Source organism: Oncorhynchus nerka, linkage group LG24, assembly GCF_034236695.1.
Source record: "Oncorhynchus nerka isolate Pitt River linkage group LG24, Oner_Uvic_2.0, whole genome shotgun sequence".
Lineage (NCBI taxonomy): Eukaryota > Metazoa > Chordata > Actinopteri > Salmoniformes > Salmonidae > Oncorhynchus > Oncorhynchus nerka.
Window position 1 is genome coordinate 96,680,074 of NC_088419.1, and position 17,722 is coordinate 96,697,795.

General features: G+C 38.4%; 1 pseudogene; it reads left to right on the plus strand.

Annotated features, from left to right (window-relative positions):
- The first annotated feature begins 235 nt into the window (after window positions 1–235).
- LOC115122769 (tumor protein p63-regulated gene 1-like protein) overlaps window positions 236–17,722 on the plus strand; it is an 88,868-nt pseudogene continuing 71,381 nt past the window's right edge.

Here is a 17,722-nt window from a genome sequence, read left to right on the forward strand (position 1 = left end):
TTATAGACTGTAGGCACATTTCGTGGGTGTCTTTGAATATTTAAATACCCATAAACTGATTATTTTTTGTAGGGTGAATAGCTGGCTATAAGCTAGGCCTGTAGCGACAATGTATGGGTGGCATGGGTAATACCTGAGACACATTTGAATATAGAACTTTACATTTAATTTGTATCAGATATACGGCAGCTGACTGCAGGCAACAGCCTTCTCAAGCCGTTCCAACCATTTAGACTACAAGAAAGCGGCGTTATTTATTTTTTAAACTTAAGCTTTTTGCTCGTTTAAGGCTAAATAGCTCTGACCCAGGGAGAAGTGTCGCCTTCCTTCGCTACTGGCCCAGTGTACAGATTGTCCAGCACCGAAACTACCGTGAACGACAAGTGTGTTGTGTTTCCGTGTACGTCTCCGTGGCTGCCCATTTACCTACAACACGGAACAAGGAAACACCTGATGCTCTGCAGTTGCGCATCTTTCACTGACTCTCATACCACTCGTTTTCCTCTGACAACAATACGTCCCAGAGTCCACAAATACCAACTGGTAAGTAGCCTATACTTGTAAACTATCCCAATTTGTTTGAAATAAGGAGTTTTTTCCCTCCCGGTATTGTTTCAATGAAGAAACAGCTAAACACTAATGTGTCACGTTAGATTTCTGGTGCGTAATGTATCCGAATGGCTCCGTTCTATGAAATACTGTCAGCACTAAAGTCTAACACCGTTTTACAAGACCGAAGCATAATGAAATCTACTAATTATAGCGGAATGAAACCTAGTAGGTCTAATTATTGCCAATTGAATACAGGTAGACATTGCCTAATCAGTGACCAAAGCTATCAAACATGAATTGCCAACAGAACATGGGAACGAATGCAAGAGAAAGGCTATTTGTCCCATAAGGCACCCTATTTCCTACGGTACAGTGCACTCCTTCTGACCAGAACTCTATGAGCCCTGGTCTAACAGTGCACTCCTTCTGACCAGAACTCTATGAGCCCTGGTCTAACAGTGCACTCCTTCTGACCAGAACTCTATGAGCCCTGGTCTAACAGTGCACTCCTTCTGACCAGAACTCTATGAGCCCTGGTCTAACAGTGCACTCCTTCTGACCAGAACTCTATGAGCCCTGGTCTTAACAGTGCACTCCTTCTGACCAGAACTCTATGAGCCCTGGTCTAACAGTGCACTCCTTCTGACCAGAACTCTATGAGCCCTGGTCTAACAGTGCACTCCTTCTGACCAGAACTCTATGAGCCCTGACCAGAACTCTATGAGCCCTGGTCTTAACAGTGCACTCCTTCTGACCAGAACTCTACGAGCCCTGGTCTTAACAGTGCACTCCTTCTGACCAGAACTCTATGAGCCCTGGTCTAACAGTGCACTCCTTCTGACCAGAACTCTATGAGCCCTGGTCTAACAGTGCACTCCTTCTGACCAGAACTCTATGAGCCCTGACCAGAACTCTATGAGCCCTGGTCTTAACAGTGCACTCCTTCTGACCAGAACTCTATGAGCCCTGGTCTTAACAGTGCACTCCTTCTGACCAGAACTCTATGAGCCCTGACCAGAACTCTACGAGCCCTGGTCTTAACAGTGCACTCCTTCTGACCAGAACTCTATGAGCCCTGGTCTAACAGTGCACTCCTTCTGACCAGAACTCTATGAGCCCTGGTCTAACAGTGCACTCCTTCTGACCAGAACTCTATGAGCCCTGGTCTAACAGTGCACTCCTTCTGACCAGAACTCTATGAGCCCTGACCAGAACTCTACGAGCCCTGGTCTTAACAGTGCACTCCTTCTGACCAGAACTCTATGAGCCCTGGTCTAACAGTGCACTCCTTCTGACCAGAACTCTACGAGCCCTGGTCTTAACAGTGCACTCCTTCTGACCAGAACTCTATGAGCCCTGGTCTAACAGTGCACTCCTTCTGACCAGAACTCTATGAGCCCTGGTCTAACAGTGCACTCCTTCTGACCAGAACTCTATGAGCCCTGGTCTAACAGTGCACTCCTTCTGACCAGAACTCTATGAGCCCTGGTCTAACAGTGCACTCCTTCTGACCAGAACTCTATGAGCCCTGGTCTAACAGTGCACTCCTTCTGACCAGAACTCTATGAGCCCTGGTCTAACAGTGCACTCCTTCTGACCAGAACTCTATGAGCCCTGGTCTAACAGTGCACTCCTTCTGACCAGAACTCTATGAGCCCTGGTCTAACAGTGCACTCCTTCTGACCAGAACTCTATGAGCCCTGGTCTAACAGTGCACTCCTTCTGACCAGAACTCTATGAGCCCTGGTCTAACAGTGCACTCCTTCTGACCAGAACTCTATGAGCCCTGGTCTAACAGTGCACTCCTTCTGACCAGAACTCTATGAGCCCTGGTCTAACAGTGCACTCCTTCTGACCAGAACTCTATGAGCCCTGGTCTAACAGTGCACTCCTTCTGACCAGAACTCTATGAGCCCTGGTCTAACAGTGCACTCCTTCTGACCAGAACTCTATGAGCCCTGGTCTAACAGTGCACTCCTTCTGACCAGAACTCTATGAGCCCTGGTCTAACAGTGCACTCCTTCTGACCAGAACTCTATGAGCCCTGGTCTAACAGTGCACTCCTTCTGACCAGAACTCTATGAGCCCTGGTCTAACAGTGCACTCCTTCTGACCAGAACTCTATGAGCCCTGGTCTAACATTTGGTACAGTTGACATCTCATGGGTTTCCGTGGTGGGGTTAGTCTGTAAAATAACATGCGTAATGGCAATGTTTAATATTAATACAAGGGAATATACAGTAAAGACTGATTAACACAATGCTTTGTGTATTGATATGTTTTCTCTTTCTTTAATACACATGATTTTACAAGGTTTTGTTTGTTCAAGATTGTGTTGATAGTGATTGACACCAGACTGGAGGCACAAGGACATGGATTGATTATTATTGTAGTCTGTTGTACACTGTGTGATTCTGTAGCAGCCTGACAACGTCACTGCGTTTTGTTTTGACTTCCTTACAAGCCTCTCGGGTTGGTATTTACTGAACGTTTGAATATATGTCTGATTAGAATAGACAAGGGCCTTCAAGAGGCCAGTTAGACACGTTGTCTTCTTCTGTTCAGGTCCCTGTTGCAACTTGTGATAAACCTGATAGATTTGTTTTAATTGATATTATCAACGGCTGCTCTAATTTTTTGTTCAGCTGGATATTCCTATTGCAGAATGTATGTGCGTTTTTGTTCAGATCTCATCATAGGACAATGTCTGAGGGTAAAACAGTCACTTCCAAGGCTGTGGAGCTGGAGCCCCCAGAACTAGGACCAGAGACCCAGTCCTCCTCTCATCTGGACCCGACCCAGACCTCCCCTCGGCCCCAGAGTCAACCTGACCCCCAGAGCAACCAGCCGCCCCAGAGCAACCAGCCGCCCCAGAGCAACCAGCCGCCCCAGAGCCCCCAGGCCCAGAGTCCCCAGGTCCCGGAGAGTGGTCATCCCGAGGTAGAGACAGAAGAGAGTGGGTGTGCAGCCCCTACACCTGATACTGGAGCTGGAGCTAGGGTTGGAGCTGGAGCTAGGGTTGGAGCTGGAGCTAGGGATGGAGCTGGAGCTAGGGATGGAGCTGGACCCGGGGATGGAGCTGGACCCGGGGATGGAGCTGGACCCGGGGATGGAGCTGGACCCGGGGATGGAGCTGGACCCGGGGCCAAGGGGAACCGTTGGACTTCTGCACTAAATCAGTTCAAACTCAAGAGGTTCTTTGTTTTGAGGGTAATAATAGCCTACTTTTTAAAACTTATCCTACCGTAAAGGTTTACTTTACACACATAGTAGACCTACTACTGTGAAGGTTTATTGTACACACATAGTAGGTCTACTCCTGTAAAGGCTTATTGTACACACATAGTAGACCTACTACTGTGAAGGTTTATTGTACACACATAGTAGGTCTACTACTGTGAAGGTTTATTGTACACACATAGTAGGTCTACTACTGTAAAGGCTTATTGTACACACATAGTAGGTATACTACTGTAAAGGTTTACTTTACACACATAGTAGACCTACTACTGTGAAGGTTTATTGTACACACATAGTAGACCTACTACTGTGAAGGTTTATTGTACACACATAGTAGACCTACTACTGTAAAGGTTTATTGTACACACATAGTAGACCTACTACTGTAAATCCTTATTGTACACACATAGTAGACCTACTACTGTAAAGCCTTATTGTACACACATAGTAGACCTACTACTGTAAAGCCTTATTGTACACACATAGTAGACCTACTACTGTGAAGGTTTATTGTACACACATAGTAGACCTACTACTGTAAAGCCTTATTGTACACACATAGTAGACCTACTACTGTGAAGGTTTATTGTACACACATAGTAGACCTACTACTGTGAAGGTTTATTGTACACACATAGTAGACCTACTACTGTAAAGCCTTATTGTACACACATAGTAGGTCTACTACTGTAAAGCCTTATTGTACACACATAGTAGACCTACTACTGTAAAGCCTTATTGTACACACATAGTAGGTCTACTACTGTAAAGCCTTATTGTACACACATAGTAGGTCTACTACTGTAAAGGCTTATTGTACACACATAGTAGGTCTACTACTGTAAAGCCTTATTGTACACACATAGTAGGTCTACTACTGTAAAGGCTTATTGTACACACATAGTAGGTCTACTACTGTAAAGCCTTATTGTACACACATAGTAGGTCTACTACTGTAAAGGCTTATTGTACACACATAGTAGGTCTACTACTGTAAAGCCTTATTGTACACACATAGTAGACCTACTACTGTAAAGCCTTATTGTACACACATAGTAGACCTACTACTGTAAAGCCTTATTGTACACACATAGTAGGTCTACTACTGTGAAGGTTTATTGTACACACATAGTAGGTCTACTACTGTGAAGGTTTATTGTACACACATAGTAGACCTACTACTGTGAAGGTTTATTGTACACACATAGTAGGTCTACTACTGTGAAGGTTTATTGTACACACATAGTAGACCTACTACTGTAAAGCCTTATTGTACACACATAGTAGACCTACTACTGTAAAGCCTTATTGTACACACATAGTAGACCTACTACTGTAAAGCCTTATTGTACACACATAGTAGACCTACTACTGTGAAGGTTTATTGTACACACATAGTAGACCTACTACTGTAAAGCCTTATTGTACACACATAGTAGACCTACTACTGTGAAGGTTTATTGTACACACATAGTAGACCTACTACTGTGAAGGTTTATTGTACACACATAGTAGACCTACTACTGTAAAGCCTTATTGTACACACATAGTAGGTCTACTACTGTAAAGCCTTATTGTACACACATAGTAGGTCTACTACTGTAAAGCCTTATTGTACACACATAGTAGGTCTACTACTGTAAAGCCTTATTGTACACACATAGTAGGTCTACTACTGTAAAGGCTTATTGTACACACATAGTAGGTCTACTACTGTAAAGCCTTATTGTACACACATAGTAGGTCTACTACTGTAAAGGCTTATTGTACACACATAGTAGGTCTACTACTGTAAAGCCTTATTGTACACACATAGTAGGTCTACTACTGTAAAGGCTTATTGTACACACATAGTAGGTCTACTACTGTAAAGCCTTATTGTACACACATAGTAGGTCTACTACTGTGAAGGTTTATTGTACACACATAGTAGGTCTACTACTGTAAAGCCTTATTGTACACACATAGTAGGTCTACTACTGTGAAGGTTTATTGTACACACATAGTAGGTCTACTACTGTGAAGGTTTATTGTACACACATAGTAGGTCTACTACTGTGAAGGTTTATTGTACACACATAGTAGACCTACTACTGTGAAGGTTTATTGTACACACATAGTAGACCTACTACTGTGAAGGTTTATTGTACACACATAGTAGACCTACTACTGTGAAGGTTTATTGTACACACATAGTAGACCTACTACTGTGAAGGTTTATTGTACACACATAGTAGACCTACTACTGTGAAGGTTTATTGTACACACATAGTAGACCTACTACTGTGAAGGTTTATTGTACACACATAGTAGGTCTACTACTGTGAAGGTTTATTGTACACACATAGTAGGTCTACTACTGTAAAGCCTTATTGTACACACATAGTAGACCTACTACTGTGAAGGTTTATTGTACACACATAGTAGACCTACTACTGTAAAGTGAAATCAACATTTCAATGGTTCTACTACACAGATGAATTACATTTGAATTATTGTAGTGATCCACAATGCCACGTTTATTTACTCTCAATGCAGTTTGATCAGATTAAGACCCCAGATTAACGTCCCCCTCAACCAGCTGTGTCTGTCCACTCCTACAGTAAATATAATAATGATTAACCAGATGCCAGGCCAACGAGACACTCCTAAACTAACCACATTAATCTGAGCTTTTACAGTGGATTCAGACACCTTCTCTTTTTCAAAAATGTGTTTTTACGTTACAGCCTTATTCTAAAATTGGTTAAATATATATTTTTCCTCATCAATCTATACACAATTCCCCATAATGACAAAGCAAAGTACAGAGAGATAATTGATGAAAACCTTCAGAGCGCTCAAGACTGCAGACTGGGGCAAAGGTTCACCTTCCAAGAGGACAATGACCTTAAGCACACAGCCAAGACAACGCAGGAGTGGCTCTGAATGTGCTTGAGTGGCCCAGCCGGAACCCGGACTTGAACCCGATCGAACATCTCTGTAGAGACCTGAAAATAGCTGTGCAGCGACGCTCCCCATCCAACCTGACAGAGGTTGAGAGGATCTGCAGAGAAGAATGGGAGAAACCCCCCAAATACAGGTGTGCCAAGCTTGTAGCGTCATACCCAAGAAGACTCGAGGCTGTAATCGCTGCCAAAGGTGCTTCAACAAAGTACTGAATTAAAGGGTCTGAATCCTTATCGTATGTTAATGTGATATTTCAGTTTTACATTTTTTATAAATTGGCCAAATTTATGTGGTGGAAAAACTATTTTATCCATTTAGAATATGGCTGTAACATAACAAAATGTGGAAAAAAGTTAAGGGGTCTGAATACTTTACGAAGGCACTGTATTTACTGACATGTCACTGTGTTCCCTCGTTTGAACAGGGCTAGCACCCTATTCCCTATATAGTGCACTACCTCTGATCATGGCTGGCACCCTATTCCCTATATTCCCTATATAGGGAATAGGGAGCCAGCCCTGTTCAAACGAGTGCACTAGAGAGGGAATAGGGTGCCAGCCCTGGTCAGAGGTAGTGCACTATATAGGGAATAGGGTGCCAGCCCTGATCAGAAGTAGTGCACTATATAGGGAATAGGGTGCCAGCCCTGGTCAGAGGTAGTGCCCTATATAGGGAATAGGGTGCCAGCCCTGATCAGAAGTAGTGCACTATATAGGGAATAGGGTGCCAGCCCTGGTCAGAGGTAGTGCACTATATAGGGAATAGGGTGCCAGCCCTGATCAGAGGTAGTGCACTATATAGGGAATAGGGTGCCAGCCCTGATCAGAGGTAGTGCACTATATAGGGAATAGGGTGCCAGCCCTGATCAGAGGTAGTGCACTATATAGTGCCCTACTTAAGACCTGCAAAATTTGTGGTTTCACATGTTAATAACTTTTTCTGAAAATCCAATTTGCACTTTCACATGTAAGACAACTCCACATGTGAAAATCGCACTTTCGCTTTTGAGCCATTTTAATATCAAGAAAAACTTCTGAAGTCAGGGACAACATTTGTATTGCAAACAAAACAAACTCAAAAGTATTAAAGTAAAACTCTATTTTTTTTGTTTTGTTTCATTAGTGTGGACATAGTCCCAAAATATTTAGCTCGTCAGCAATCAAGTTTTCAAGATATGTAACTTTCTAAATACAGAAATGATCCCTGTAGGATGCGTTTTGCATCATAAGATGTATTTTATTTCCCATTTTGACATATATACAGTATATCAGCCACCTGAGTCCCTCTCAACAGAGCAGATTCAAGTTCACTGTGACTCAGATGACAGTGATCGCTAATGGTCGAAATAATTCTGAAGTTTTAGCTCTCATAACTGCAAGACGTATATTTTAACGTGGCTCTTGTCCCATTTTAAAGGTTGAATTGTAATCTAACACATTGCTTCCCTGTCCTGTGCAGCCTGGGACCCTGGACCAATCCCTAGAAGATATCAAGGCTCTGATCAATGAGGAGGACGGAGCTGTCCACGGTGTCTGGCTCATGGCTGAGTGAGTTTCATTGTTACCCATACCGTCTCTTCTAATCCCTTACAACAACAAAAAAGACATGTCAAATGAGCATTTTCACATGTATTAAATATAGGCGGCAGGGTAGCTTAGAGCGTTGGACTAGTAACCGAAAGGTTGCAAGTTCAAATCCCCGAGCTGACAAGGTACAAATCTGTCGTTCTGCACCTGAACAGGCAGTTAACCCACTGTTCCTAGGCCGTCATTGAAAATAAGAATTTGTTCTTAACTGACTTGCCTAGTTAAATAAAGGTTAAAAAGAATTGACATGTTAACATGACCCTTTCACAGTAATAGTCAGATGGATACCCTTTGCATGTGTCCAGTAAGAAGAAAGTTAGCATTGGCTGGTGAAACTACCTCTAAATTACATTAGCACTTCCAGTCTTTGTGCTAATGCTAGCAGATACCAGAGACTTACAGTCATTGTGCTGACGCTAGCAGAGACCCATAGACTTCCAGGCATTGTGCTAATGCTAGCAGATACCCTTAGACTTTCAGTCATTGTGCTGACGCTAGCAGAGACCCATAGACTTCCAGGCATTGTGCTAACGCTAGCAGATACCCATAGACTTCCAGGCATTGTGCTAACGCTAGCAGATACCCATAGACTTCCAGGCATTGTGCTAACGCTAGCAGATACCGATAGACTTTCAGGCATTGTGCTAACGCTAGTAGATACCCATAGACTTTCAGGCATTGTGCTAACACTAGCAGATACCCATAGACTTTCAGGCATTGTGCTAACACTAGCAGATACCCATAGACATCCAGTCTTTGTGCTAACGTTAGCAGATACCCATAGACTTCCAGGCATTGTGCTAACGCTAGCAGATACCCATAGACTTGCAGGCATTGTGCTAACGCTAGCAGATACCCATAGACTTCCAGGCATTGTGCTAACGCTAGTTAACAATTGCTCTAGTTAGCAACTTCCTTCAAACTGCTCGCAGAGACACATCTGACTCTGGGTCAGTAGATAAAGGACCTCATCTGACTCTGGGTCTGTAGATAAAGGGCCTCATCTGACTCTTGGTCAAGAGATAAAGGGCCCCATCTGACTCTGGGTCAGTAGATAAAGGGCTTCATCTGACTCTGGGTCAGTAGATAAAGGGCTTCATTGCCAAAAATCCCAAAGTGTCAGTTTTAAGGAGGAAGATAGCATTATCCAGTGGCTGAGTGAGTTTATCACATAGAAATACATTATATATTCTTTATCACTTTGTCTCTTTGATGTGCTTGTTTCCATGGTCATTCTAGGCAGAGTGAGCTGGTTGTAAACTGGTTTTCTGGTTGAGATGACTTCATATAATCAGGTTACAACCATCTGGTCAGTGTCAGAGCCAGTTAGGGGTTTTCCTGATGTGTCTCCGTCATAGGTGCAACTGAAACAAACCACTGATCAACAGTATGGACATGAGAAACAAATCTGGTCACTCTCAGAATGGGGGAATCGTCAGGGAAACAAACCTGGTCACTCTCAGCATGGGGGAATCGTCAGGGAAACAAACCTGGTCACTCTCAGAATGGGGGAATCGTCAGGGAAACAAACCTGGTCACTCTCAGCATGGGGGAATCGTCAGGGAAACAAACCTGGTCACTCTCAGCATGGGGGAATCGTCAGGGAAACAAACCTGGTCACTCTCAGCATGGGGGAATCGTCAGGGAAACAAACCTGGTCACTCTCAGCATGGGGGAATCGTCAGGGAAACAAACCTGGTCACTCTCAGCATGGGGGAATCGTCAGGGAAACAAACCTGGTCACTCTCAGCATGGGGGAATCGTCAGGGAAACAAACCTGGTCACTCTCAGCATGGGGGAATCGTCAGGGAAACAAACCTGGTCACTCTCAGCATGGGGGAATCGTCAGGGAAACAAACCTGGTCACTCTCAGCATGGGGGAATCGTCAGGGAAACAAACCTGGTCACTCTCAGCATGGGGAATCGTCAGGGAAACAAACCTGGTCACTCTCAGCATGGGGGAATCAGGGAAACAAACCTGGTCTCACTCAGCATGGGGGAATCGTCAGGAAACAAACCTGGTCACTCTCAGCATGGGGGAATCGTCAGGGAAACAAACCTGGTCACTCTCAGCATGGGGGAATCGTCAGGGAAACAAACCTGGTCACTCTCAGCATGGGGGAATCGTCAGGGAAACAAACCTGGTCACTCTCAGCATGGGGGAATCGTCAGGGAAACAAACCTGGTCACTCTCAGCATGGGGGAATCGTCAGGGAAACAAACCTGTCACTCTCAGTCAGGAAACAAACCTGGTCACTCTCAGCATGGGGGAATCGTCAGGGAAACAAACCTGGTCACTCTCAACATGGGGGAATCGTCAGGGAAACAAACCTGGTCACTCTCAGCATGGGGGAATCGTCAGGGAAACAAACCTGGTCACTCTCAACATGGGGGAATCGTCAGGGAAACAAACCTGGTCACTCTGCATGGGGGAATTGTCAGGGAAACAAACCTGGTCACTCTCAGCATGGGGGAATCGTCAGGGACCTCACAATATGATATCACTATGCTTATATGATATATACTGTATGATATGTACTCTATTGTGGTTTTCACAATTCTCACGATTCTACATGTATTGTGATTCTATATGTATTGTGATTCTATATGTATTGTGATTCTCATGATTCTATATGTATTGTGATTCTATACGTATTGTGATTCTCATGATTCTATATGTATTGTGATTCTATACGTATTGTGATTCTATACGTATTGTGATTCTCACGATTCTATACCTATTGTGATTCTCACGATTCTACATGTATTGTGATTCTATATGTATTGTGATTCTATACGTATTGTGATTCTATATGTATTGTGATTCTATATGTATTGTGATTCTATACGTATTGTGATTCTATACGTATTGTGATTCTATACGTATTGTGATTCTATACGTATTGTGATTCTATTTGTATTGTGATTCTATACGTATTGTGATTCTATACGTATTGTGATTCTATACGTATTGTGATTCTATACGTATTGTGATTCTATATGTATTGTGATTCTATACGTATTGTGATTCTATACGTATTGTGATTCTATACGTATTGTGATTCTATATGTATTGTGATTCTATACGTATTGTGATTCTCATGATTCTATATGTATTGTGATTCTATACGTATAGTGATTCTATATGTATTGTGATTATATACGTATTGTGATTCTATACGTATTGTGATTCTATACGTATTGTGATTCTATATGTATTGTGATTCTATACGTATTGTGATTCTATATGTATTGTGATTCTATACGTATTGTGATTCTATATGTATTGTGATTCTATACGTATTGTGATTCTATATGTATTGTGATTCTATACGTATTGTGATTCTATACGTATTGTGATTATATTTGTATTGTGATTCTATACGTATTGTGATTCTATACGTATTGTGATTCTATACGTATTGTGATTCTATATGTATTGTGATTCTATACGTATTGTGATTCTATATGTATTGTGATTCTATATGTATTGTGATTCTATATGTATTGTGATTCTATACGTATTGTGATTCTCACGATTCTATATGTATAGTGATTCTATACGTATTGTGATTCTCATGATTCTATATTTATAGTGATTCTATACGTATTGTGATTCTCATGATTCTATATGTATAGTGATTCTCATGATTCTATACGTATTGTGATTCTATACGTATTGTGATTCTATACGTATTGTGATTCTATTTGTATTGTGATTCTATATGTATTGTGATTCTATTTGTATTGTGATTCTCACGATTCTATATGTATAGTGATTCTATACGTATTGTGATTCTCATGATTCTATATGTATAGTGATTCTATACGTATTGTGATTCTCATGATTCTATATGTATAGTGATTCTCATGATTCTATACGTATTGTGATTCTATACGTATTGTGATTCTATACGTATTGTGATTCTATTTGTATTGTGATTCTATACGTATTGTGATTCTATATGTATTGTGATTCTATACGTATTGTGATTCTATACGTATTGTGATTCTATTTGTATTGTGATTCTATATGTATTGTGATTCTATACGTATTGTGATTCTATACGTATTGTGATTCTATTTGTATTGTGATTCTATATGTATTGTGATTCTATTTGTATTGTGATTCTATACGTATTGTGATTCTATATGTATTGTGATTCTATACGTATTGTGATTCTATATGTATTGTGATTCTATATGTATTGTGATTCTATACGTATTGTGATTCCCATGATTCTATACGTATTGTGATTCTATATGTATTGTGATTCTATACGTATTGTGATTCTATATGTATTGTGATTCTATATGTATTGTGATTCTATACGTATTGTGATTCTATATGTATTGTGATTCTATATGTATTGTGATTCTATTTGTATTGTGATTCTATATCTATTGTGATTCTATTTGTATTGTGATTCTCACGATTCTATATGTATAGTGATTCTATACGTATTGTGATTCTCATGATTCTATATGTATAGTGATTCTATACGTATTGTGATTCTCATAATTCTATATGTATAGTGATTCTCATGATTCTATATGTATAGTGATTCTCATGATTCTATACGTATTGTGATTCTACATGTATTGTGATTCTATATGTATTGTGATTCTATACGTATTGTGATTCTATATGTATTGTGATTCTATATGTATAGTGATTCTATACGTATTGTGATTCTATACGTATTGTGATTCTCATGATTCTATATGTATAGTGATTCTCATGATTCTATATGTATAGTGATTCTATACGTATTGTGATTCTCATGATTCTATATGTATAGTGATTCTATACGTATTGTGATTCTCATGATTCTATATGTATAGTGATTCTATACGTATTGTGATTCTATATGTATTGTGATTCTATACGTATTGTGATTCTATACGTATTGTGATTCTATATGTAGTGTGATTCTATACGTATTGTGATTCTATATGTATTGTGATTCTATACGTATTGTGATTCTATATGTATTGTGATTCTATATGTATTGTGATTCTATACGTATTGTGATTCTATACGTATTGTGATTCTCATGATTCTATATGTATTGTGATTCTATACGTATTGTGATTCTATACGTATTGTGATTCTATACGTATTGTGATTCTATATGTATTGTGATTCTATATGTATTGTGATTCTATATGTATTGTGATTCTCACGATTCTATATGTATTGTGATTCTATACGTATTGTGATTCCCATGATTCTATACGTATTGTGATTCTCATGATTCTATATGTATTGTGATTCTATACGTATTGTGATTCCCATGATTCTATACGTATTGTGATTCTACATGTATTGTGATTCTATACGTATTGTGATTCTCATGGTTCTCATGATTCTATACGTATTGTGATTCTTATGATTCTACATGTATTGTGATTCTCATGGTTCTCACGATTCTATACGTATTGTGATTCTATATGTATTGTGATTCTCATGATTCTATACGTATTGTGATTCTTATGATTCTACATGTATTGTGATTCTCATGGTTCTCACGATTCTATACGTTTTGTGATTCTATATGTATTGTGATTCTATATGTATTGTGATTCTATATGTATTGTGATTCTATACGTATTGTGATTCTATACGTATTGTGATTCTATATGTATTGTGATTCTATATGTATTGTGATTCTATATGTATTGTGATTCTACATGTATTGTGATTCTACATGTATTGTGATTCTACATGTATTGTGATTCTACATGTATTGTGATTCTATACGTATTGTGATTCTATACGTATTGTGATTCTATACGTATTGTGATTCTCATGATTCTATATGTATTGTGATTCTATACGTATTGTGATTCTATACGTATTGTGATTCTCATGATTCTATATGTATTGTGATTCTCATGGTTCTCACGATTCTATACGTATTGTGATTCTATACGTATTGTGATTCTATACGTATTGTGATTCTATATGTATTGTGATTCTCATGATTCTATATGTATTGTGATTCTATATGTATTGTGATTCTATACGTATTGTGATTCTATACGTATTGTGATTCTATATGTATTGTGATTCTATATGTATTGTGATTCTATATGTATTGTGATTCTATATGTATTGTGATTCTATACGTATTGTGATTCTATACGTATTGTGATTCTATATGTATTGTGATTCTATACGTATTGTGATTCTATATGTATTGTGATTCTACATGTATTGTGATTCTATATGTATTGTGATTCTATACGTATTGTGATTCTATACGTATTGTGATTCTATACGTATTGTGATTCTATACGTATTGTGATTCTCATGATTCTATATGTATTGTGATTCTATACGTATTGTGATTCTCATGATTCTATATGTATTGTGATTCTCATGATTCTATACGTATTGTGATTCTCATGATTCTATACGTATTGTGATTCTCATGATTCTATACGTATTGTGATTCTATACGTATTGTGATTCTATACGTATTGTGATTCTATACGTATTGTGATTCTCATGATTCTATACGTATTGTGATTCTCATGATTCTATACGTATTGTGATTCTATATGTATTGTGATTCTATATGTATTGTGATTCTCATGATTCTATACGTATTGTGATTCTCATGATTCTATACGTATTGTGATTCTCATGATTCTATACGTATTGTGATTCTCATGATTCTATATGTATTGTGATTCTATATGTATTGTGATTCTCATGATTCTATACGTATTGTGATTCTCATGATTCTATACGTATTGTGATTCTCATGATTCTATACGTATTGTGATTCTCATGATTCTATACGTATTGTGATTCTCATGATTCTATATGTATTGTGATTCTATACGTATTGTGATTCTATACGTATTGTGATTCTATATGTATTGTGATTCTCATGATTCTATACGTAGTGTGATTCTATATGTATTGTGATTCTATACGTATTGTGATTCTATATGTATTGTGATTCTACATGTATTGTGATTCTATATGTATTGTGATTCTCATGATTCTACATGTATTGTGATTCTATATGTATTGTGATTCTACATGTATTGTGATTCTATATGTATTGTGATTCTACATGTATTGTGATTCTATATGTATTGTGATTCTCATGATTCTATACGTATTGTGATTCTCATGATTCTATATGTATTGTGATTCTATACGTATTGTGATTCTATACGTATTGTGATTCTATATGTATTGTGATTCTCATGATTCTATACGTAGTGTGATTCTATATGTATTGTGATTCTATACGTATTGTGATTCTATATGTATTGTGATTCTATATGTATTGTGATTCTCATGATTCTACATGTATTGTGATTCTATATGTAGTGTGATTCTATATGTATTGTGATTCTATATGTATTGTGATTCTATATGTATTGTGATTCTATATGTATTGTGATTCTACATGTAGTGTGATTCTATACGTATTGTGATTCTATACGTATTGTGATTCTATACGTATTGTGATTCTCACGATTCTACATGTATTGTGATTCTATACGTAGTGTGATTCTATATGTATTGTGATTCTCATGATTCTATATGTATTGTGATTCTATACGTATTGTGATTCTATATGTATTGTGATTCTATATGTATTGTGATTCTATATGTATTGTGATTCTCATGATTCTATATGTATTGTGATTCTATATGTATTGTGATTCTCATGATTCTACATGTATTGTGATTCTATACGTAGTGTGATTCTATATGTATTGTGATTCTATACGTATTGTGATTCTATATGTATTGTGATTCTATATGTAGTGTGATTCTATACGTATTGTGATTCTATATGTAGTGTGATTCTATACGTATTGTGGTTCTATATGTATTGTGATTCTATACGTATTGTGATTCTATATGTAGTGTGATTCTATATGTAGTGTGATTCTATACGTATTGTGGTTCTATATGTATTGTGATTCTATACGTATTGTGATTCTATATGTATTGTGATTCTCATGATTCTATACGTATTGTGATTCTATACGTATTGTGATTCTCATGATTCTATATGTATTGTGATTCTATACGTATTGTGATTCTCATGATTCTATACGTATTGTGGTTCTCATGATTCTATACGTATTGTGATTCTATACGTATTGTGATTCTCATGATTCTATACGTATTGTGATTCTATATGTATTGTGATTCTATACGTATTGTGATTCTCACGATTCTATACGTATTGTGATTCCCATGATTCTATACGTATTGTGATTCTCATGGTTCTCATGATTCTATACGTATTGTGATTCTTATGATTCTACATGTATTGTGATTCTCATGGTTCTCACTATATGTATTGTGATTCTATACGTATTGTGATTCTATATGTAATGTGATTCTATACGTATTGTGATTCTATACGTATTGTGATTCTATACGTATTGTGATTCTATACGTATTGTGATTCTATACGTATTGTGATTCTCATGGTTCTCATGATTCTATACGTAGTGTGATTCTTATGATTCTACATGTATTGTGATTCTATATGTATTGTGATTCTCATGATTCTATACGTATTGTGATTCTTATGATTCTACATGTATTGTGATTCTCATGATTCTATATGTATTGTGATTCTATACCTATTGTGATTCTACATGTATTGTGATTCTCATGATTCTACATGTATTGTGATTCTATACGTATTGTGATTCTCATGGTTCTCACGATTCTATACGTATTGTGATTCTATACGTATTGTGATTCTATATGTATTGTGATTCTATATGTAATGTGATTCTATACGTATTGTGATTCTATACGTATTGTGATTCTATACGTATTGTGATTCTATATGTAATGTGATTCTATACGTTTTGTGATTTGAACACTGTGATTGTGTTGATGTTCCAGACATATTGCTCCCCACTTTACAGTATATCTGCTGCAGAGAAACAAGAAAGAGAATGAGAAACTAGCTTTGATTAGTCATGGAACAAACAAAATGCTGAAAACAGGTTGGATTACTATTACAAAATGCTGAAAACAGGTTGGATTACTATTTAAAAAAGCAGATGGATAACAAGCGATAGCTAACGCTATCTAGCAAATATTAGTTTTCATTTTACGTATGACACTTGGAGACCGAAGTGCATTGACTTTTGTTCTCTATACATGTCGGGGATGTTGTTCACCAGGACATATTGTTCTGTCTCATGATTCCAGAGAATGAAACGGCACAGGAGATGTTCAGTGGGCCGTATTGATGAATAACAGATTCCACAGGGGATGTTCAGTGGGCTGCGGGGCCGTATTGATGAATAACAGATTCCACAGGGGATGTTCAGTGGGCCGTATTGATGAATAACAGATTCCACAGGGGATGTTCAGTGGGCCGTATTGATGA